This window comes from Balaenoptera acutorostrata, chromosome 3 (genome assembly GCF_949987535.1).
Source record: "Balaenoptera acutorostrata chromosome 3, mBalAcu1.1, whole genome shotgun sequence".
Lineage (NCBI taxonomy): Eukaryota > Metazoa > Chordata > Mammalia > Artiodactyla > Balaenopteridae > Balaenoptera > Balaenoptera acutorostrata.
The window spans coordinates 95,430,413-95,456,202 of NC_080066.1; the positions used below are offsets into that span (position 1 = coordinate 95,430,413).

The following is a 25,790-nucleotide window of genomic DNA, read 5'->3' on the forward strand; positions in this document are numbered from 1 at the left end:
ATATATATATATACACACACATATATAAAATACTACTCAGCCACAGGGACTTCCCTGGTGGCACAGTGGATAAGACTCCATGCTCCCAATGCAGGGGGCCCGGGTTCGATCCCTGGTCAGGGAACTAGATCCCACATGCATGTCACAACTAAGGAGCCTGGTGCCGCAACTAAGGAGCCTGCCTGCTGCAACTAAGGAGCCCGCCTGCTGCAACTAAGACCCGGCGCAACAAAATAAATAAATATTTTTTAAAAAATACTACTCAGCCATAAAAAATAATGAAACTTTACCATTTGCAACAATATTGATGGACTTGGAGGGGATTATGCTAAGTGAAGTAAGTCAGACAAAGAAAGCCAAATACTGTATGATCTCACTTATATGTGGAATCTAAAAAATAAAACTAGTGAATATAACAAAAAAGAAACAGACTCATAGATATAGTGCACAAACTAGTGCTTACCAGTGCGGAGAGGGAAGCAGGGAGGAGTAAAATAGGGGTAGAGGATTAAAAGGTACAAAATACTATGTATAAAATAACTAAGCTACAAGGATATATTGTACAGCACAAGGAATATAGCCAATATTTTATAATAACTATAAATGGGATATAACCTTTAAATATTGTGAATCACTATTTTGTAAAAAGAAACCCTAATGCAGGGGGAGAATGATGACAAATTCTCATGCTGAAAAGGCTATAAGAAAACCTACTCTACAGCTTCAGTGGATACTTCCAGTTCCCTAGCTATATCCCAGTCTCCCTGAGACCTGGATCGACACTGCCCTTCCTGGATTACTGTGGGATTCCAGGCTCCCTTTTACCACGTGGACCTGTGCAATGAACATCCAGTTCTTAAAGAAACCCAAATATCTCTTCATTACTTGTGATAGAAAGAAGCCTAACATACACTAATAACCCTTCTATCAGCAGTCACCTCCTTGAAAGCAAAGACTAGGTTTATTCAACTTAGAATTGCCAAAAATACCTAGAACTGTGCCTTCTACAAAACTCAGTACTCACGGAATTTATTGTAGAAATACTAAATGAACAAAGCCTCAGATATCCAGATTGTTCTAAGACAGAAGCAATCTAGACACAAAGGAAAATTCAGAGATATAAAACTATTCCACTGTACATAAAGAGGTCCAAAGCAGTGAGAGAGATACTGATCCTAACCCATAACTACTACTGACCTAGACACAAGTAAATCAAGACATTACATTCCCCTGGCTATAACTGAATCAAAGATGGACACATGGCTCTTCTGGTCAATGACAGTCAAGCTCAGGACTTTAGATGAAGAGAAGTTCTTCTTACTGTACTTGAACTGGAAGGGCAGCAAATGGAGTTATTTCAGCCACCTTGCTGCCATATGAAACCTAAATATCAAATCAACACACAGTGGAGAGCAGATCTGAGTTCAGAGAAGGAAGCAGAATAGGTTCCGGTGACATCATATAAACTACAAAAGCCATACCTGAAGCCAGTGCTTTCCCTGGACTTTTCAATAACATAAGACAAATTATTCTCTTTTTAAGCCAATTTGGGTTAGGTTTTTTATCACTTGCAACCAAGTCTTTTAATTCGTATAGAAGCTCCCCAAAAATCTGCAGTTCACATTTCTCTTTTAATTTTTACAAAAATTCTAGCACATTTTATAATAGAAAAATTAACGCATCCTTCTACTTGTTTACCCTGACTTAAATCTGGCTTCCCCCTAAAGATTTTCTACAGTTCTCTCTTTTTACTGTAATCCATACCCCCCACAGAGCCAGAAGTGGTTGCCATTCACTTGCCTTTCTACAGTAGCTTCCAGATCATGATCATCCTCCTTTATGGCCCCACCTTCAAGATATATCTTCTCCTCATCACTATCATCTTCTGATCCCTTAGTCATACCTTCCTCCTTCACTGAAGACCGGGGAGCCCAATTCAGAGTATTCTACTCTATTAAATCTTCTATTACAATCTTGGGAGATTTCAATGTCCATGAAGATTACCCCTCCAATTACTGTACATTAGAATTCATAGGCCTCTTTAGTTCCAAAGATTCTTAGCTCAACTCTATTTTAGGCATCTATTCTTCAGCTCTTTACTCTGAATCTTGCCATCATTTAAAACTGTTCTCCCTTGATTACTCCAGTAGCTCACCAAAATCTTACTCTGACTTTACTTACTCTGTGACTTTACAGAAACCTCTTGTCCCTCAAATCCTGATTCCTCCCAACCCAGATCCTATGGTTGGACATCTAAATCTCTTAGCAGCAACTTCAGATTTGTACCCCTTTCTCTGAAGCTGACCACAACACCACAGCTCCAGGCCAACACTGTTTCTGGAAAACTGAGCTACTCTAAAGAAAAACCACACTAGATATACTGATACCACTATAAAGTCTCCAACCTTATTCCTTTAACATAAATTTCATACACTCCCTCTTCCATGCCCCTCAACAACTCTTTCAATCATTTTCTCAACTCAAGCCCGCCAGTCACTCCCTGCCCAGACCCTTCACTCTCAACCAAAGAGATTGAAATCTGATCTTATAGAGATACATAAGTTATCAGGCATGCCCTCCCTCCATCCCATATCTCTACCTATAACCTTATTTATATTCATACTTCTCCTTACCTCTCTTTATTTCAGTCACAGGAAATGAGGTGTCCCTCCTGTTCAAAGCCAGCCCATCTACCTGTACCCTTGACCCACACTGTGACTCCCATGCCCTTCATACCTCCTTCAACACCCTGCCCTACCAACCATACTATATTTTAAATTTTCAACCTCTCCTTCCCCAATGGCACCTTTCCCCTCACCACAGATAGAAGGTCAGGTCTTATCCTAAAAAGAAAGCCCTTCCTGGCTCCCATCCAGTCTCTTCCTCTTCTCAGCACACCTTCTCAAAAAGAAGTTATTCTCTTTTTCTCTCTCTCCTTCCCTCTCCCCACTCCCTCTCCCATTCCTCTTTTCCCCCAACTCTCCCTCTCTTCCTTCTCCCTCTTTCCCCCCTCACTTCTCCTCTATTTCTCCTCTCATCCCCTTGCTCCTTCCCCTTCTCCTCTCTCTATCCTCTTCTTCCCCTCCTCCTTTATCACCTGCCATTTACTCTTCCACCTACTGTGAGGGGAATTCTACCCTTAGCCCCCTACTGAAACTGCTTTTAAGGTCACCATGACTTCTTAATCGCCAAATCAAATGAACATTTTTCCTGTCTTTATTTTTTTATACCAATGTACTGTATTTGACACTGTTACTGTCTCCCTCTTGAATTTTTCTACTCATTAACACATTGGGCAGGACACAGTAGACACTCAAATATATTTGAATAAATGAATAAGGGTACAAAATGAAACAACATCATGCATTTTTCTATCTGGAGAATGAGTATGAGTCAACAGCCCATGAAACATTCATGGTAATTAACTATAACATCACAAACCAAATTAGACTAAGCAGCACGTATCAGTAATGGAACAATCAGTTCAATTACATGATTTTCTCCAGTCATCCTCAGCACCAAAAATCATAAACAGAAAACCAGGACTAATGATAAGCAAGGGCACAGTAATGAAAATTCTAAAGGAATCTAGAGTGCAAAGAAAAGCACAATACAAACCTTTTTTATATTTTTTACTAAGTACCATATGTGATAAAAACTATACCTGTGTGTCATGAGGACACATATAAAGGAAAAGAGCTAAGCATAAATCAGTCTGCGGCACCAAATGATTAATAAGAGTTCACAAATAAACCTGAAGTTCAGTTTATCAAAAGTTATGAGAAGTGAACTAGCAGAAGACACACATGAGAATGTAGAATTACTGCCATCTCATGACAAATTTAAACCACAGAAGATTCACTTTACTTTGTTTCTAAGCAGATTTCTTCCCACACATTTTCCCTTAATTATTCCCACCATCAACGTTTTAAATGATTTCAGGTGCTAATGTCAGCAGCAGTACTTACTTAAAACGCATTCCTGACTTGTAAAGAAACCTTTCCAGATACAAGATGAAGACTCAGAGACCAAACATTATGGTCCAAACACACCAGAATCCTCTGCACCTTCCTGCTATCTGGAGCATTTTGATATAGTCAACTATACAAAGCAAATGGCTTTCTCCAACACGACTACTAATACGCTACAGATTTCATAGCATTTTAAGTTTCTAAAACATTTTAACACATACTTGTTTCATTTATAACTCACACCAAGTCTATGAAAACAGGCAAGGCAAGCATTAATGTTTTTACAGTGAGACAACTAAAGCCTAGGTTGTTCACTCATCATAAATCCCAAAGCTAAAACGTGGCAATCAGGCCCCATCACCTCCAAATTTTCTCCTCTCTCTCTTATTCCTTTGTCCTCAACCATTCTTACCTCCTTCCTATCCATCTTAAAGGAAAAGGTATCTCTCGTTTCTAAAACTAATCCACACTGAAACTCTTAAGCCTAGAACCCCCAACAGAACCTTCAATTAACTCCTTTTCCTCACCCACAATATCTGCCTTTCCTCTAACTACATCTCCTCATTCTATAAATATGTTCAAGTCTTCCCTTCCTAAAAAAAAAGAAAAAAAAAATTCCTCAACCCTACCTGTCCCAGAAGCTGTGACCCACTCTCCCTCCATCCTCTCCCTGATAAACTCTTAAGGTCTACAACTGTAGACACTTGTACCGCACTTTCATCTCTCCACTAAAACATTCCTTATTAAAGGTCACCACTGAATTCCTAGTGGCCAAACTCAATAACCACTCTTCAGTTCTTATTCTTAAGTTTTTGGCCTTTGTCCTAAGGTATTTGACACCACTGACCATTTTACCCTTCCTAAAACCTGGCTTCACCCCTGGGCTCTACTATGTCCCTCTCCCATTCTCCTACCACTGACTTCCTTCTTAGTCTCCTTTACTTAACTCTCGTCTTTTGCAAATTACCTACATGTTGATCCTCTGCAGAGCTCCCCCTCTCCTTTTCTCTATTCAGCTGAACACACTTCCTGAACAATCTCTTCCACTCCCATGCCCTAAGTTACCAACCATATGCCTATGATTTCCGAAACTCTATGGTCTCTACACACCCTTTGATTCTTTTAGGAAGAAGCTAGAACAAAACAAAAGTTATATTTATTAAATCTCTGGGCAGGAAGGAAGAGAAGAAGAAGATGGGATAATTTTCTAAGCTTAGAAACAAATACAATGAAAACACAGGTTTGACTGCATAAAATTTTTAAAGTTCTGTAAACTAAGACAAACAACATAGAAAATAACACGTACATATATTAACTACACACATACCTATAAATATATAACTTGATAAATAAATGGAAAAATCAGGAAATTTACTAAAGAAAAAAGTGAGCTATTACTTAAAACCACTGAAAATGTTCAACATTACTAGCAATTTAGTAAGTTCAATTCAGACCTATTAATTTTTTTATAATGAGGCAATCCATATAACTTTCTTAAAATTTTTAAAGCTGTCCTTGGGCCCCCCAAATTAAGAATTACCATTCTAGGTATATTTCTATTCATGTTCTAAGATTACCATTAACTTGTTGTTGTTGTTTTGTAACATTATTTGACAACCAGCAATTAGTTCTCATCCACATTGACTGTAGATTTTTTAAAGTAGTGACAGGTACATAGGTAACCAATGTATAGAGCTTGTATGATGAATCTTCACCCTCATTACATTTTCTGGACAAACACACATGGATATAGTATGCAACATTCCTTATTCCTTTGGCCCACATGGTGTGGTGAGCCTGGTGTCAATGCACACATCTAGAGTTCCCATCTCTTTCATGGAAAATTTCTGGATCTCTCTGAGTGCCTACAGGGCACTCTTCATTTTTTTTTTTTTTTTTTTTTGGTGTGCTGGGTGGTATGCGGGATCTTATTTCCCCAACCGGGATCGAACCCATGCCCCCTGCAGTAGAAGCGGAGTCTTAACCACTCCAGGGAATTCCCAGAGCACTCTTTTTGAAGCTCACTCCACGGATGCGCTTGTGAATGGCGATGACATATTTATTCTCTGGACACCACCTCGCTGATGGCAGAATGGTCCTTCTTCTTGCCACCCTTCTTTGCAGGAGCCATTCTGCCAGGTCCAGGTTAGAAAGGAAGAACGCAAGGTACTGCTGCATTTGCTTTTTAAATAACATTATAATATGTTCTTAACACTCAAAGTCACCCCTACCACATTTCAGGCACTCTTCTAGATGCTAGAGGATACAGCAGTGAACAAAACAGATAAAAATCTATGTCTCCCTGAAGCTTATAGGATTCTAGTCTGGGGGTACGGAGAAGAGAAAAATTAAATAAGTAAAACATATAACATGTTATATGATGACTAAGTGCTATGGAAATAATGCAGGAAAGAGACTAGTAGAATTGGGAAGGGTTACAAGTTTTGATAGTGTGGTTAAGGGCTCCCTGAAAAGGTGGCATTTACATAAGACTTAGAAGAGTTGAGGGAATAAGTCATATCTGGGAGAAGAATATTCTAGGAAAAGGCCCTCAGATGGGAGCTTTCCCAGGATGTTTGAGGGATAGAGGGATAGCAAGAAGATATTAGGACTAAAGAGAAGTGATAGAGAGGAACAATAATAGAAAATGAAATCAGAAAGGTAATGGGGGAGGAGGAAGAAGATCACTTAATATCCACCATGGGCCCTAAGTATCTCCACACACCTCTATTGAGTATGTCAAAACACAAGGCCTTAACTGTCCTCTGATTCTGAGCCACTTCTATAGCTACTCACATAGGCAATTAAGTAAGCCAAAGCAAGGCAACCACAACATGACCACTAACTATACCACTGCTCACTCCCAGGGGGCGGGTGGGAAGTTGGAGGTTTAGGGGCAGTAGGAGATCACGGCTCAGTTTTGGACAGGTCAAATTTGAAATCCTATTAGATATCCAACTGGAGATAATGTGTAGATAACCGAATATGAGTCCAGATTTCAGAGAAAAGGCCAAAGCTAGAAGCATAAATTTGGAAGTCAACAGTGTAAGAGACTAAATGAGCCAAGGAAATAAAAGTTTTTTTGTTGTTTTGGCCACACCACGCAGCTTGCAGGATCTTGGTTCCCCAACCAGGGACTGAACCCGGGCCATGATAGTAAAAGCCCTGAAAGCCCAGAATCCTAACTACTGGGCCACCAGGGAGCTCCCACAAAGATTTTTTTTTTAAAAGGTGATGACCAAGGTGTGAGTCTGGAACATTCTAACATTGAGAGGAAGGGAGATTAGGAGACCATGATATAGGAGAAGAACTAGGAGAATGTGATGTCCTGGAAGCAAATGGAAAAATGGTTTCAAGAACAAGGAAGTAATCAACTGTGGCAAAGCTGCTGACAGATCATGTGAAATGAGGAATGACCACTAGATTTAGCAATGTGGAGATAGATAGTCACAAGGTATAATTCTAGAGGACTAGTGGGTTCAATATCGTAACTGAATTCAAGAAAAAATGGAAGGAGGTTAATTGTAGGTATGGAGACAAGAGTTTCACTCTAAATTAATATTTATTTATTGAATGAATGATGAATGAATGCATCCCTAATCCTATCAACTGTGCAATGAATTCACATACTTTGCCCATGGAAATATAAAACAGTACAATCTCTTTGGAAAGAGACCTAATACACATCTCAACTGGTTTTTAAAATGCATAAGATACACGGATAGATAGATAGATATTATACCTCTAGAAAGGAATTCACCACGATGTTAAAGGACTGGTTATCACAGATTGTAAGATTACAGCTAACTTTAATTATCTTCTATATAATATTTCTATATTCTTCAAATGTTCTACAATGAACATGTATAACTTTTATCATCAATAGCTTTTTAAATGCTCATAGCCTATGCCTCAGAAGATATATCTAAGTATTGCTTCTAAGGAAATAACCTGAAATTTAGAAAAAGTTTCATGCACCAAAATTTTTATCATGGTTTATTTAAACAGTAATAGCAACATCCAAGTTTCCAACAACAGGGGCTAGAAAAAGTTTAAGGTATGTTCTCTCAATGAAATATCAAGCAGTCATTTAGAGGGACGTTGGTTAACTGGGGAAATGCTTATATTAAAATTAACTGAATAGGGACTTCCCTGGTGGCCCAGTGGTTAAGACTCCACGCTCCCAATGCAGGGGGCCTGGGTTCGATCCCTGGTCAGGGAACCAGATCCCGCATGCAGCAACTAAAGATCCTGCATGTGGCAGTGAAGATCCTGCATGCTGCAACTAAGACCTGGCTCAGCCAAATTAATAAATAAATACTTTTTTAAAAAAATTTTTAAGTAAAATTAACTGAATAGGGACTTCCCTGGTGGCACAGTGGTTAAGAATCGCCTGCCAATGTAGGAGACACGGGTTCGAGCCCTGGTCTGGGAAGATCCCACATGCTGTGGAGCAACTAGGCCCGTGAGCCACAACTACTGAGCCTGCGCTCTAGAGCCCACGAGCTGCACCTACTGAGCCCACGTGCTACGACTACTGAAGCCCACGCACCTAGAGCTCGTGCTCCACAACAAGGGAAGCCACCGCAATGAGAAGCCCGCACACCGCAACAAAGAGTAGCCCCAGCTCACCGCAACTAGAGAAAGCCCGCACGCAGCAACGAAGACCCAACACAGCCTAAATAAATAAATAAATAAATAAAATAAGATTAACTGAATAAATGTGAATAGGTGGGTAGTGGACTAGTCATATGTGATTCTCTCCCTAACCAACTCTAAAACAACAGTAAAATCATTTTTTAAAAGTAAAAGGCGACAACGAAGACTAAAGGAAGAACAGTGGCCGAGAGAGGAGAAAAAAAAAAAGACTAAAGGAATAAAAAAAAAAAGGACAAAGAGATTAGGAAAGGACACAAAACAAAAGATGTCAACAAATTTTGGGAATTTAGAAAAATGTTTAAGTGATTTAGGAGAACAGAGGAAGTGACAAATTAAATGCCTAGCAAAGGGGGTACAAAAATGAACAAGTCATTTCACTTTATTGAGTAAATGTTTGAAAGCAATTGTCCACTCACATGCTTTCATTCCACAAATGTTTCCTAAGTGCCTACTAGAGCATACAAAAGTAAAAAAGACAAAGTCCTTTAAGGAGCTTACCTCCTTGTCATCTAGATTTCCATTTTGAAGCGTGTAAGCTAGGTTAACATAGATTCTACCTGTCACTTAAACCAATACTTTCAGGAAGTCAGCAGGAATGATACGTTGAACATACAAACTCTTTCTAGCTAATTCCAAAGAGTGATACCAAATGTTACTGCATACTTCCTCAGGAGGCATATAATTACTCAGAGTAACAGACCTCTTTGGCAACCCTTAAGAAAACTCTGTCCTTAGGTTTTAAAATTACCTCTTAACACAGTATGTAGTGCTTTCCTTGTAGTGTTCACTGCTTTGAGTTTTCACGTACCTAAAGATATCTGTGGTAGCTTTCTTTTAGAGAAAAATTAAAACTTCAATATTCTATCTATGAAAAAGCATTACTGACTCTACTCATCTTTTTATTTTTTTGGCCGTGACACACAGCTTGCAGGATCTTAGTTCCTTGACCAGGGATTGAACCCAAGACCCAGTAGGGAAAGCGCCAAGTCCTAACCACTGGACCACCAAGGAATTCCCATCTACTCATCTTTTTATCAGGTGAACAACACTGGAAAATATTTGTTTGGCGTGACCATGAGGTTACAGGATTGCTGAAGTGAGCATAACATTAACATTAAAATTCATAGCATAACATTAAAATTCATTTGCATCAATGAGCTAGAGAAACTGGATAGAGGCCAAAGGTTAAATGCAAGGTGACCATTATTAACAATACCCCTAGCCAAAACTAGAAATCAAAATAGGAATAGTTCCTAGCTGCAGAAAAACCAAGGAACAGAAATACAATGATGACTTCCTCCTTCCTAATGGAGATTACGCAACATGTGGATAATTTATATTGGTGGTCGTATCATAGGAAAAATACATCTACGTGAACAATCTGAGCCAGTCATCCCCAACTAAGTGGTTTTTCAGATTATAACTTAATAGTTAATATCAATCTCCTAATAACAAGACCCTTCCCATCACAATTTGCATCAAAATGTTATAAATTAAGTAAGTGGTAGCTATGGATTATCAAGAGCCTTTGGTTCAAGCCAAAAGACAACTGAGAGACTTACTAGATTTAAAAAGTGGTGGTACAAACAATCCAATTCAAAAAATAGAGAAAGGACTTGAAGAGACATTTCTCCAAAGAACATATACAGATTGCCGACAAGCACATGAAAACGTTTTCCACGTCACTAGCCATTAGGATAATGCAAACTAGAACCACAATGAGATACCAAGTCATGTCCATTAGGATGGGCATAATTAAAAATAAGAAAATAACAAGTGTGGGGAAGAAAGTGGAGAAATTAGAACCCTTGGGCATTGCTGGTAGGAATATAAATTGGTGCACTGTGGAAAACAGGTGAATTCTCAAAAAGTTAAACACAGAATTCTCAAATGATCCAGCAATTCCAATTCTAGGTATATACCTAAAAGAATTAAAAGCAGGGACTCAGATAGAACTTCTACTCCAATGTTCATAACAGCCTTATTCACAACAGCCAAAAGGTGGAAACAACCCAAATGTCCATTGACAAACAGATAAACAAAATGTGGTATATACAAACAATGGAATACTACTCAGCCCTAAAAAAGGAAATTCAAACACGTTACAATATGAATAAAACATAAAAACATCATGCTAAGTGAAACAAGCCAGACACAAAAGGACAAATATTTTGTATGATTCCAGTTATATGAGGTACCTTGAGAAGTCAAATTCATAAATACAGTAAGCAGAATGGTGATTGCCAGGGACTAGAGAAGGAGGGAATGGGTGCTTAGAGTTTAATGGGTACAAGTTTCAATTTGGGCAGAAAAAGTTCTGGGGCTTCCCTGGTGGCACAGTGGTTAAGAATCCTCCTGCCAATGCAGGACACACAGGTTCAATCCCTGGTCTGGGAAGATCCCACATGCCATGGAGCAACTAAGCCCATGCGTCACGACTACTGAGCTTGCGCTCTAGAGCCCGTGAGCCACAACAACTGAGCCTGCGTGTCACAACTACTGAAGCCCGCGCACCTAGAACTCATGCTCCGCAACACAAGAAGCCACCGCAATGAGGAGCATGCGCACCACAACGAAGAGTAGCCCCCGCTCGCTGCAACTAGAGAAAGCCTGTGTGCAGCAACAAAGACCCAACGCAGCCAAAAATAAATAAATAAAATTTAAAAAGAAAGAAAGAAAAAGTTCTGGGGCTTCCCTGGTGGCGCAGTGGTTAAGAATCCGCCTGCCAATTCAGGGGACGTGGGTTCAATCCCTGGTCCAGGAAGATACCACATGCCGTGGAACAACTAAGCCCGTGCGCCACAACTACTGAGCCTGCACTCTAGAGCCAGTGAGCCACAACTACTGAAGCCCACGTGCGTAGAGCCTGTGCTCCACAACAAGAGAAGCCACCGCAATGAGAAGCCCGCGCACCGCAACAGAGCAGCCCCCACTCGCCGCAACTAGAGAAAGCCCAAGCGCAGCAACAAAGACCCAATGCAGCCAAAAATAAATAAATTAAATAATACATAAAAAAAAAAAGAAAAAGTTCTGGAAACAGATTGTAGTGATGCACAACAATGTAAATGTACTTAATGCCACTGAGCTGTACAATTAAAAATGGTTAAATTGGTAAATTTTATGTTATGTATATTTACCACAATAAAAAGTGATGGTAACATTTTCAAGGAAGCATCCCAGGTAAAATTTGAGTAGAATTGCTAAGATACAACTTTATTCCCCCCTTTGAAAAGAATGTGGTATAATGATCAGCTGATGCGAAATAACCTTTGTAAAGGATGGATAAATCACAGTGCTACCAGTTCACTCATTCTTATCTCAAAGAATGATACTTTCTGTATCTGAAATTCTGTTTTAATACAATGTTTGTAAGATGAATGAATCCTTTCCATCCATCCTTGGGCCAATTAATTGCCCTGATTTTCAAAATAATCCACATTGTGGTCCCAAAGAATCCCTTAATCTTTTAGCTCCCATCATTGCCTGCCATAAATCCTGCCCTTCAATCACAATGGTTTACTACTACACCTGAACATAATTTATACTGATCTTCCTCTGTAAACTCTGCTTCTCTCTTTGGAATTCCTATCTCCCCATTTTTAGTAGCAAGATAGCTGAGATCTAGAACTTTGAAGCCAGATTATCTGGGTTCAGATTCTGCCTGCACCACTTGTTAGCCATGTGACTTTGAACAAAGCACTGGGAAAGCAAAACTGACACTGCCTTGCCACCATTATGAATAAATGTCACATCCCATAGATAGGGAGAAAGAAAATACTTTGTATCTTGAGATAAATTTAAAAATAAGGGCTTCCCTGGTGGCACAGTGGTTAAGAATCCACCTGCCAACGCAGGGGACACGGGTTCGAGCCTTGGTCCAGGAAGATCCCACATGCCACGGAGCAACTGAGCCCGTGCGCCACAATTACTGAGCCCGTGTGCCACAACTACTGAAGCCCGCGTGCCTAAAGCCCGTGCTCCACAAGAGAAGCCACCACAATGAGAAGCCCGCGCACCGCAAGGAAGAGTAGCCCCCACTCGCCGCAACTAGAGAAAGCCTACACACAGCAATGAATACCCAACACAGCCAAAAATAAATAAATAAATAAATAAATATAAATTTTTTTAAAAAATGAGTCACTCTCTGTAATTCTGATCCCCAAAATAAATGAAATCTTGAGCATTTTCTGTAAGCTTGGACTCCCTAACTAAACCTTTTCCCTAACTTTTAAAATACTGGTATCCAAAAAAATGTTATGCAACAAAAAAACAACCCAATCAAAAAATGGACAGAAGATAATAGACATTTCTCCAAAGAAGACATACAAATGGCCAGTAAGCACACGAAAAGATGCTCAACATCATTAATTATTAGAGAAATGCAAATCAAAACTACAATGAGGCACCATCTCACAACGGTCAGAGTGGCCATCATTAAAAAGTCTACAAATAACAAATGCTGGAGAGGGTGTGGAGAAAAGGGAACCCTCCTACACTGTTGGTGGGAGTGTAAGTTGGTACAGCCACTATGGAAAACAGTATGGAGGTTCCTCAGAAAACTAAAAATAGAATTACCATATGATCCAGCAATCCCACTCCTGGGAATGTACCCAGACAGAACTATAATTCAAAAAGATAGGGACTTCCCTGGTGGCACAGTGGTTAAGAATCAGCCTGCCAATGCAGGGGACATAGGTTCGATCCCTGGTCTGGGAAGATCCCACATGCCGAGGAGCAACTAAGCCTGTCACCACAACTACTGAGCCTGCGCATCTGGAGCCTGTGAGCCACAACTACTGAAGCCCGTGCGCCTAGAGTTCATGCTCTGCAACAAGAGAAGCCACCACAATGAGAAGTCCATGCACCACAATGAAGAGTAGCTCCCACTGGCTGCAACTAGAGAAAGCCTGCGCACAGCAACGAAGACCCAATACAGCCAAAATTAAAATAAATAAATAAATAAATAAATTTATTTTTAAAAAAGATACATGTAGCCCGATGTTCATAGCAGTACTGTTCACAATAGCCAAGACATGGAAACAACCTAAATGTCCATCAACAGATGAATGCATAAAGAAGATGTGGTACATATATATACACTGGAATACTACTCAGCCATAAAAAAGAACAAAATAATGCCATTTGCAGCAACATGGATGCAACTAGAGATTATCATAGTAAGTGAAGTAAGTCAGAAAGAGAAAGACAAATACCATATGATTATCACTTATATGTGGAATCTAAAATATGGCACAAATGAACCTATCTACAAAACAGAAACAGACTCACAGACATAGAGAACAGACTTGTGGTTGCCGAGGTTGAGGGGAGGGGTGGGCTGGGAGTTTGGGGTTGGTAGATGCAAACTACTACATTTAGAATGGATAAACAACAAGGTCCTAATGTATAACACAGGGAACTATATTCAATATCCTGTGATAAACCATAATGGAAAATAATATAAAAAAGCATGTCTACGTGTATAACTGAGTCACTTTGCTGTACAGCAGAGACTGGCACAGCATTGTAAATCAACTATGCTTCAATAAAAAAATTTTTTTTAACAAGGCACCAAAAAAATGTTATGACCTTTGTGGATATAACAATCATGTTAAAAAACTGCTGTTTTCCACCATGACAAACTAATGTAAACTCAATAACTTTGGTGATCTCATGTTTTGTCCCAATAAATGCCTGTATTTTTTGATTCAGTGCGCCAGTCAAAATCTGACTCCCACTATTTTGCAAGTAGATCTCTATTCTTTTCTAAAAGCTTTAGTTCCTGAGATTTCCTTTCCTGTTACCTTAATTCCAAAATGTTTCTTATTTTTCTTTTTAATACTTACTTCTTTTGTAATACATCTCCTTTAAATGACAACCCAAAATTCCAAAGCCTCCTTTTGACCTCCACCTCCAAAATCTTAGTGCCCTTCCCCAGAGGTAACCAATATTTAAATTGGGTGTGTATCCTTCCAGACTTTTCTTTTTTAATGATTTTCATACATATATATGGAATCATTGGAAACACACACTCTAATCTCCAGTTTCTTCATTTCTGTAACTGGAATGGAAACTACACCTGTCTCATAGGGTTGCTGGAAAGACTAAATAGAAAAAAAAAAAAAATCACATAAAGTGCTATGTGCACTGTGCTTAGCACAAAGAAAAATCCCATTCATCTTTCAAGGTCCAGCTCAGATCACAGCTTCTCCATCAAGTTTACCCAGACTATTCAACTGCTGGTAATTTCATTTTTTCTCCAGTGAAGTTTCCTCAACACTCACTGGACATATCATACAGTGCCTTGGGTCATGGCCCATCCTATAGCTAGTAAACACCTGGAGGGCAGAAATTCAGTCTCAGTATCCTTCAGAACAACTGACACAGGGTTCTATACAAAGTAGGTACTCAATAAATTAAAATACTGAAAATTTCTACGAAGCAGAAGCCCATGTAAAGTTTCTTCCTGACACACCTAGTAAAATTCAAGTGTTTTCAGACTTTTAACTGTGTAAAAGGAGCTGCCTTAGGTTATCAAGTATATAATGAAAGCCAATTTCTATTAAGTAGAGACCCAAAATCCCACTGATAAAGCATTCTATGTTTGTCTATTTTTTTCCTCCATTTAGAGTTTAAGTGCTTGGGAGGCAGGCAAATCTAGTAACTTTATTAATAAAATATATGTAATAATGCTATTATATAAACACAACTAGGTTTATATAATGAATATATTCCTTAAAAGTCACATCTAAGTTATTTCACTTTAAATGCACTGGAGAAAGCCAAAAAGGAAATAATTAACAGATATACATATATAACTACACAATATTGAACAAGAACAAGGACAGCACGGGGAAGTATGTAGAATTAAGTAATATAATGTTCATATTTCCTAAATCAACCCTTTCTGATGAAGACTTTTCTTTTTTTGGCCATGCCACACAGCTTGCAGGATCTCAGTTCCCTAACCAGGGATTGAACCCGGGCCACGGCAGTGAAAGCGTGGAATCCTAACCACTAGGTCACCAGGGAACTCCCTGATAAAGACTTCAAAAAAAAAGTGAATGTGAAAAATCTCATAAAAGTATAAAAGTTAAATTGCATTTAATTATACATTTGACAAATCATTTTTACTGAAAAGAAGAGTCCTGAAATAAGACACCTAGCACATTTGCTGCTCCCTGGTTACAATACTTATATGTGGTGACCCTGTAGGAGTAGGCTCTCCATGACCCCCAGGAGCAGATGGTCAAGTCCATGCTGCTCCTGGCCCCAAAGCTAAATGAGGCCAACCTCACCGTGGAGCTGATGAAGCTCTTCACACAGCTGCAGGCCAAGGACGAACAGGGCCCCATTTGGTGCAATACCACCATTTGCCTGGGCAAAATCAGCTCTTACTTCAGTACCAGCACCAGACACAGGGTCCTCACCTCCGCCTTTAGCTGAGCCACTAAGGACCGTTTTGCACCATCCCAGGTCACGGGTGTTTGGGCTTCACTGCCACCCACAACCTCTACTCGATGAACGATTAAGCCCACAAGATCCTCCTGCCTGAGCTCTTACAGCCTCACTGTGGATTCTGAGACATCTGTGCAGGACGAGGCCCACAAGGCCATTCGAAGCTGCCTGTCCAAACTGGAGTCTGTGTCAGAGGGCCCTACACAGCTGGCCGAAGTGGACTTCTCATGCAGCCAGCTGGGCAGGCTGGGCCGTGACAGGGGTCTCCTTCCTCACCTCTATGCTGATCCATGCACACCCCACAGCTGCTCCAGCCGAGACCAACATCCCCCAGAGACCCATGCCCGAGGGACTTCCTTCCCCAGCCCTCACCCCTGTCCCTGCCATATCCACAACCTGAGGCCACTGGGAGACACAAGAGGGCAAGGACACAGAAGAGGACAACAGTGCTGCCAACAGATGGGAGGACAAAGACTGGGGCAGCTTGGAGCAGGAGGCCAAATCTGTGTCGGCCCACCAGGACTTCTGGAGTACTGGGGGCCAAGACAGCTGGGCTGGGCAGAGCGGCAACCCTGGCCACAAAGCCCCGGAGTCAGACTGGAGCAGCTGGGAAGCTGAGGGGCTCGTGGGAGCAGGGCTGGCAGGAGCCAAATCTCCCAGAGCTGCCCCCAGAGGACACACAGCTGGCCAGCGAGTATAACTGCGATGGATCAGAGCTTAATGACAAAGGCGACCCCTTCGCTACCCTATCAGCACGTCAGAGGAGGCTGGTGCCCAGCCGAGACCGGACTCTTGGGATTGATGACCACTGGGAGGTCCTGGAGACTGAGAGCCAACAGGAGAAGACCGAGCTAAGCTGGAAGAAATGAGAGGAGCATCAGCGGGAGATGGAGGCCAACTGCGCTGAGAAAAAGGTGGCCAAGGACCCCATGAAGCTGAGAACTTGGAAGCTGGATTGAACTGCCAGTGTGGGCGCTTCCCAGCCACAGAGAGCAGGCCCCGCAGATGTATGTATTATACAAGCCTTGTGAGTCCGGCCCACCTGGCAAGCACATCTCACGTGTACATAATCAGAGCCACAATAAATTCTATTTCAAGGAACGGAGGGAGGGAGGGAGGGAGGAAGGAGTATATGACAAGGTTCCCAACCTCAAGGAACTTACTTTCTAATAGAGATATGAACTGAACACATGGAAAAAACTAAAGAACCACAGATAACATAGATGAAGTATTAAATCAAGTGTAGTAGACTGATGCTATAGGAGTTCAGAGACAAGGAAAACAACAAAGACTGATTGGAATCAATAGAAAGTCCTGTAGAGTACAGTTCCTCACCCCGGGTTGACTATTAATGAAAGTAAGACTCCTCTGAGCAATCATCAACAAAAATCACCTTACTAGACTACTTTGATAAGTGAAACACGCATGGTCCTTGTCTCAAAGTGTTTATAATCAAAGAAGATACAGAATAAATACCAATTAAAACATTATAGCTCATCACCAGGGAGCCTCAAGAGTGCTGCTAATAATTTTTTCTTGATTTAGGCACTACATCAAGGGTATATTCATTTTGTAAAAATTCAACAAGTTGAACATTTATGATATCTGCACTTTATGTATGTTACACTGTAGTTTATTTTTTAAAAAAACAAAAGGATTATAGCTCCAGTCCTAACCATTTTCATAGGGTGCAGTTATACATCTCCCACTGCCTACTGAACAACACCATCTGGATGTTCTGCCCCCACCTCAGACTCCATCTTGCCTTCAAAAACCAAAATCCCTCCAGATTTTTCTGTTTCAATCAATGGTAGATATTCAAGCTGAAAACCCTGGACTTAGAGGACTCCCCCAACCCAGGTGAGTTATTAAGTCCTATTTCAAATCTAGTAAGGGCCAGGTACGAGAATATAGCAGCGAAAATGACAAAATCCCTTCTCTCATGAAATTGACATTCTAAGGGGCAGTGACAGACAAATACATTTTTAAAGTCAGATAATGATTACATACTCTGATAATAGCAACAAAGAATGAAGCAATAAGGGAGGATGCTTTAAAACTGGTGGTCAGGAAAGACCTGAGAGGTGATTTAAACTGAGAAATGAATGAACCAGACTTGGAGAAAAACATTCCAGGGAAAGAGAAGGTAAGTGCAAAGACATTAGAGTCAAGACAAACAGTCCATTCAAAGCAAAGAACAGCCAGTGTTGCTACAGCAGAGAATGAGAGGAAAGGTGACAGGGGATAAGGCTGCAGAGGTAGGCAAAGGTCAGATCATGCAGCATGCTGTAGGCCACTGTAAGGAGTCTGGATTTTAAAAGTTATACTTTAAGTATCTCATCTCTGTGCTTTATTTCCACTATCACTTCTCAACTTCAGCCTTTATCATCTCATGTAAGGCCTATGTCATTTTAATAATCTCCTAAACATTGTCCCTAATTTTAGCCTCTTCCCACTCCAAAGCATTCTTATCACCATAGCAAAATAAAGTATTTTTTAAAGTGGTGTGATACATTATCACTCTTCTGCTCAAAAACCTTCAAAGGGCAACAAGATAAAAACATCAGCTCCTTAACATGAAGCTCAAAGCTCCCAGTAATAGGGGCGTAACTCTCTCCCTCTCTAACCTTACTATCATACTCCTAAACAAAACCTCATTGTAGCCAAACTGCTCCCTGAACATAGTGCATTTCCCACCATGTGATCTTAGCTCACAATATTCATCCTTCCACCTCCCCAAACAACCTTCATACCCTTGACTCTTCTCTAAATCACCATTTCTTCTGCAAATAAAGTTCTACCTTAGTAGGAGGCAGGAAAGGAAAATACTCCCACTGAGGAAACAACATGAGCACAAAAGCCTGAATGTGTATGTGATATTCACACACAAAAAAATAGTGTCCTATGACTGAGCACAGAATGCATGAGATGTAACAGGAAATAAAGCCATTCAAGGGGATGGTTAAGAGCTATGTGACCCTATGCAAATTATTTAACCTCTCTGGGCTTCAGTTTCTTCACCTGTTGAATGAAGGTAATAACAGTGGCCATGCCACAGTATTGTGGCAATTTAGTCATTCACTCAGCACATGTTTCCTGAGCACTTATTCTGTGCACCAGCAACTGTCCTAAGTGATGCGGAGACAACAGTGAACAAGACAGAAAATCTCTGCCCTGTGGTACTTAAATGTTAGTAAGGGAAATGTCAAACAAGCAAAATAAATAAATATATGATTTGATATGTTATCTAGTGATAGGTGCTACAGGAAAAATATAAATAAATAAAGCAGAGAAGGACGATAGGGAAAAAAGCAAAATTCAAGTTAAGACATGAAAGAATTGAGGAAACAGCAATGCGGTGTTCCAGACAGAGGAAATCAGAAATGAAAAGGCATGATGAAGGAAAAGCAAGGAAGCTAAGGAGCTGGAGCAGAGAGTGGGGGTAAGTGGTAAAAGATGAGGTCAGAGAACTAAGAGGGAATCAGATCATATAGAACCTTATAGGCCACTGTAAAGATTTTAGCTTTTATTTTGCCAGAAATAGGAAGCCATTGGAGGGTTCTGAGCATGACATGACCTGACTTTAACCGCATCTCTGATTTAACAGCATCTCTCTGGCTGCTATATTAAGAATATACTAAAAGAGAACAAAGTCAAGAGGAAGAGACCACTTAGGAGATTAAATTAGATAATAGTGCTTAACACAATGTCTGGCATATAAGTATCCCTTAAAGGAGGCTATTTTTCCCAGAGTAAGAATGATTTCCTGGGCTTCCCTGGTGGCGCAGTGGTTGAGAATCTGCCTGCCAATGCAGGGGACACGGGTTCGAGCCCTGGTCTGGGAAGATCCCACATGCCGCGGAGCAACTGAGCCCGTGAGCCACAAATTACTGAGCCTGCGTGTCTGGAGCCTGTGCTCCGCAACAGGAGAGGCCGCGATAATGAGAAGCCCGCGCACCGCCATGAAGAGTGGCCCCCACTTGCCGCAACTAGAGAAAGCCCTCGCACAGAAACGAAGACCCAACACAGCCAAAAATAAATTAATTAATTTAAAAAAAAAAAAAAAAAAGAATGATTTCCTATCTTGCTGGACCAAACACTAGTAAAATAACCAGCTGAATTAAGGCTGAACTTTGGGGGCAAGGCAAGTGTATCTCATATAATTTTAGGCTCATCAAAAATTAAAAAGTTTAAACAAATAGTAATTAATGACTTTTATAATGATTCCCTATTTTCCATAAAGATGACACAAGAATGTCTGTTCCTATCCATATCTTTACTAGCATGCCACTCAGAAGGCAGAGTATACTCAAGAAACAGAATTAAGGAGAACTTGAGAAAATAAAGTATGCTTCTGCATGAAAATATTTCAATCTGGAAAAATCTGCTTTTTTCAAATCTACTATTTCAAAATGGTACCGTGGTTACCTCTATTGATCTAATTATCTTAAATTCTTACTGGCAATATAAAATGCTGGTTGCAAGAACTAGAACTATTTAAAATAAAAAGGCAGTTACAACACTTTAAAAAGAACTGGAAAGTAACCTGCAGTGCTGAAAAGCTTTCATTTTGAAAACATAAATACAGTTAACAGCTTGGAAAACAGTCTGATTGACACTAACATGCATAATCCTGGGAGGAGGAGGAGAAACGTACATGTGTACTCTGACCTCTCCTTCCAAACTTAGTGAATGCAACTTGGGACAAAATTCTTATGATTCTCCAACCTCTATATTAGGCTCAGGGCTACGGACTATCCCATTCCCACTCCTTAATCCTAAAGCCCTAGAGTATCACTTCAAGCTATCCCACACTTTGTCTATGAAATCAAGACTCCACAGTTCCAGGAAGAGTTCCAGGAGGCAGTTATGGGCTGTCAAAACACTGAAAAAGGCATTTCAGTTTGTAAAATGATGATGATGTTGATGATAATAGCAACAAATATTTACTAAGTGTTTACTATATGCCAAGCATTGTTTTCAGCACTTTACATTCTTATCTTATCAATTCTCACAGCAAGCCTAAAGTAGACATTATTATCTCCACTGTACTGAGGAGGAAAAGTGATGAGAAAGTGGTGAGAACAAGAAGCCTTCACAGAGAGAGGGGGAAAAAAATGACTGGTTTAAAAAAAGGAACACGAAGTAAATAAATAAATAAAAATTTAAAAGGATCATGAAATTAGAAGAGCAAGGGACTTTTCAAAAGGAACACTGGAAGCTAGAAGCAGGTTCTTCAAAAATTCTAAAAGAAAATGAGTTCCACCATAGAGTTCTCCTATTCTATCTTCTTAGATGGTAAAGGTGGTGGGTAGATGATAGGGATCATCAAACTACTAGGCCTGATGCCTACTTTTGTAAATAGTTTTACTGGAACACGGTCACATCCATTCATTTATGTATTGTCTGCAGCTGGTTTTGAGATACAACAGCACAGATGAGTTGTTAAGGCAGAGACCCTCTGGCCCACAAAGCCTAAAATATTTACTATCTGGACCTTTACAGAAAAAATTTGCCAACCCCTGGTCTATGAATATAAGAGACAATGATGGCCATGAAAAATGGAGGGCTGATGGCGGTTGATAAGCATTTGGAAAATAATGGTAAGACTGCAATGGCTCACTTTCCTGGAAAAAACAGGTTTTCAACACTATTTGAAGACAGAGCCAAGAGATGAGTTTCTGATTTTTATCTAAGTACTTAACTTCCTACCATTTCAGGAATTCTGAAGAAAGCACCTAGAAAATGTATAGTCATCATTAAAGTCTTTGGAGGATAATTATAAAATGTGTAGACTTTCCAGAGGTTTTGCTTCTTTTATTCTCTGGCTGCCCAACTTTTGAATGTTCTGCTACTTAGCACTTCCAATGAAGATGGACAGTGAAAACAAAAATACATGAAAGGCAAGCTGGCCAGTTCTGTTATATCAGCAGGTAAATACTTATTGGGAAAGAGTTGGAAATTGTTATAATGTATTAGCAAAACTAAAGTTCTAAATACCAACAAAGTAAGTTCAGTATAAGCCAACAGTGGGTCACATCTGCAAAAAACTAAAATGGAGGTGTGGCTCTTTTCCGCTTATCTCAGCACGAGGCACCATGAGCAGCAAAGTCTCCCGCGACACCCTCTACAAGGCAGTGCGGGAAGTCCTGCATGGAAACCAGTGCAAGTGCCAGAAGTTTTTGGAGACGGTGGAGCTTCAGGTCAGCCTGAAGAACTATAACCCTCAGAAGGACAAACGCTTCTCAGGCACTGTCAGGCTTAAGTCCACTCCCCACCCCAAGTTCTCTAGATGTGTTCTGGGGCACCAGCAGCACTGTGTGATGAGGCCAAGGCTGTGGATATCCGCCATATGGACATGGAGACACTAAAGAAACTCAACAAGAATAAGAAACTGGTCAGAAAGCTGCCCAAGAAGTATGATGCCTTTTTGGCTTCAGAGCCTCTGATCAAGCAGATCCCACGAATTCTGGGCCTTGGCCTGAATAAGGCTGGCAAGTTCCCTTCCTTGCTGACCCATAATGAGAACATGGTGGCCAAAGCTGATTAAGTGAAGTCCATGATCAAGTTCCAAATGAAGAAGGTGCTGTGTCTGGCAGTGGCTGTTGGCCACGTGAAGATGACAAATGATGAGCTTGTGTACAACATCCACTTAGCTGTCAACTTCCTGGTGTCACTGCTCAAGAAAAATTGGCAGAACGTCCGGGCTTTGTACATTAAGAGCACCATGGGCAAGCCCCAGCGCCTATACTAAGGCACAGCTTAATAAACCATATTCCCACCACTAAAAAATAAATAAATAAAATAAAATAGAGATGTGGTATCCAGATCCTGAGAAGAAAATATTCCTCTATATGCTGGACTGGCTTGCCAAAATCTGGACTAGTATATCCTGTCTGGGGCACCACCTTTTAAGAGGACCAGAAAAAAAGAGAAAAAAGAGGACCAGAAAAGGCCAACAAGGGTGTTGAGAATATGCAGAAACTATAATGTATTTTCAAAAGGTTGAAATCATTGGGAATTTCCTTTTCAATTTTTGTTTTTGTTTTAATTTAATTTTAACAAGCATTACTATAGCATTAAACATGAAAACCATCAAAAAGAAATCTCCACATTCAATTCATTAAATAATCAACAAAGATTTGCTGAAAAACTACTACAGGCCAGGCACTGTTCTAGGAGAGACCAAAATCCCTGACTTCTTAGAGCTTGCATTCTAATGGGGAACACAGAAAATCAATACATAATATAATTTCAGATACCTACAATCTTACCACTGACCATGACTTTTTAGTCCTCTGAATTTCTACATGCATTTGTATATATTTTTATAGGCTTTGGGGTTTGTCTCATAATTTAAAGCAGGTCTTTGCAATTTGGGTTCTACTCTTCATTTAACATTATTTTGAAAACATATTTTGCAAGTTGCTACATAGTATTTAATATGTGCTTTTCACTTTTAATGCCACAATTTACTTAATATTTCTCTACTCTTCAACACATGTTATGTCCAGCCTTTGCTATAAGTACAACAAAGGACTAGGGTCGGAGTGATTTCCCTCTCAAGAGGAATTTGGGCAGGGTAGGCAGTGAGCTGTTAGGTTTGCAGAAGGACTTTTTTCTTTTTTGGCTGCACCACACAGCTTGCAGGATCTTAGTTCCCTGACCAGGGATTGAACCCGTGCCCTTGGCAGTGAGAGCAAGGAGCCCTAACCACTGGACCGCCAGGAAATTCCCTGCAGGAGGACTTTAAAACTGACAATAGGAGCCCAGAACGTTAGAACTAACATGCTTAAATAATAAGGAAACAGGCCATATCCAATCACTCCAGGCAAAATCTCAGGTAGAAAAGAGAATTCTTATTGAGGTGAGAGAGAGTAGAAGTACATGGGCTCTATTCAGGAACCCTGGCTGACTACTGGCAAGGAAGGAATTCTCTGGCACTATGTGAGAGCGCACTACCAAGCCCAGAGAAACTTTTCTCAAATTCCTTGTTAAGTCTTCGGTAAGAAATTAAAAGCATGAGGCTAACCTTTCAGAAACATAATAGGAACTTTAGTGGTATCAGGAGAAGCGAATAGGCCAATAAGGGCAGTTATAACGTCAACACTGATAATCCCAAAGGCACCACTGAGGTCAGCTCTTGAGAAGATCACACAGGAACACCGGCTGCACATTAAGGCCACCAGGCAGTAAAGGTATGTGCAGCACAGCCAACTGCAGCAGAACCAACAAATCAACATCTACAGGACAGTCACAAGCCAGTGAACCAGAATTTGGAAGGATGTGGTGATAATCAGTCTCAAAATCAAAGACGATTTTCATTATCATTGCCTAGAAAATTTAAGATGTAGGGGTAGGAACTTCCCTGGTGGCGCAGTGGTTAAGAATCCACCTACCGGGCTTCCCTCGTGGCGCAGTGGTTGGGAGTCTGCCTGCTAATGCGGGGGACACGGGTTCGAGCCCTGGTCTGGGAAGATCCCACATGCCGCGGAGCACCTGGGCCCGTGAGCCACAACTGCTGAGCCTGCGCGTCTGGAGCCTGTGCCCCGCAGCGGGAGGGGCCGCGATGGTGAAGGGCCCGCGCACCGCGATGAAGAGCGGTCCCCGCACCGCGATGAAGAGTGGCCCCCACTTGCCGCAACTAGAGAAAGCCCTCGCACGAACCGAGGACCCAACACAGCCAAAAATAAATAAATAAATAAATAAAGTAGCTATAAAAAAAAATTAAAAAAAAAAAAAAAAAAAAGAATCCACCTACCACAGGAATAAAGACGCAGACATAGAGAATGGACGTGAGGACCCGGGGAGGGGGAAGGGTAAGCTGGGACGAAGTGAAAGAGTGGCATGGACATATATACACTACCAAATGTAAAACAGATAGCTAGTGGGAAGCAGCCGCATAGCACAGGGAGATCAGCTTTGTGTCCACCTAGAGGGGTGGGATAGGGAGGGTAGGAGGGAGATGCAAGAGAGAGAAGATATGGGGATGTATGTATATATATAACTGATTCACTTTGTTATACAGCAGAAACTAACACACCATTGTAAAGCAATTATACTCCAATAAAGATGTTAAAAAAAAAAAAAAGAATCCACCTGCCAATGCAGGAGACATGGGTTCGACCCCTGGTCCGGGAAGATCCCACATGTTGCAGAGCAAATAAGCCCGTGAGCCACAACTACTGAGCCTGTGTTCTGGAGATCGCGAGCCACAACTACTGAGCCCACAGGCCGCCGCTACTGAAGCCCACGCACCCTAGAGCCTGTGCTCTGCAACGAGAAGCCACCACAATAAGAAGCACGCTCACCACAACAGAGAATAGCCCCCACTCGCCGCAACTAGAGAAGGCCCGCACGCAGCAACGAAGACCCAACACAGCCATAAATAAATAAATAAATAAATTTATTTTTTTTAAATGATATGGGATAGATTATGAAGATAATTTAAAGAATCACTTGAAGGTTGTCATGAAAGCAGGAATAGACTATTCCATATATTCTAGAGGGTCCTGGAATGGAAGTTTCTATAGAAGGTTTCACATCAGCATAAGGAATAACCTTCTGACCTCTAAAACTACCCAACAATGAAACAAGTTTCCTCATAAAGTGGTAAGCTCCCTGTTACCAGATGTATTTAGCAAAAACTGATCAACTTTGTGGCTTCTGTAAAGGAGAATCTGAATTTGACTGGGATTTTTG

At 40.7% G+C, this 25,790-nt stretch overlaps 1 protein-coding gene and 2 pseudogenes across 2 annotated transcripts in view; 2 read left to right on the forward strand and 1 right to left on the reverse strand.

Annotated features, from left to right (window-relative positions):
- Nucleotides 1-25,790, reverse strand: part of MGA (MAX dimerization protein MGA) — a 161,502-nt gene that overhangs the window by 120,591 nt on the left and 15,121 nt on the right. The gene's annotated exons all lie outside the window — the stretch shown is intronic.
- Nucleotides 6,957-17,047, forward strand: LOC103005923 (N-terminal kinase-like protein; annotated as a pseudogene).
- On the forward strand, nucleotides 22,187-22,842 carry LOC103000744 (60S ribosomal protein L10a-like; annotated as a pseudogene).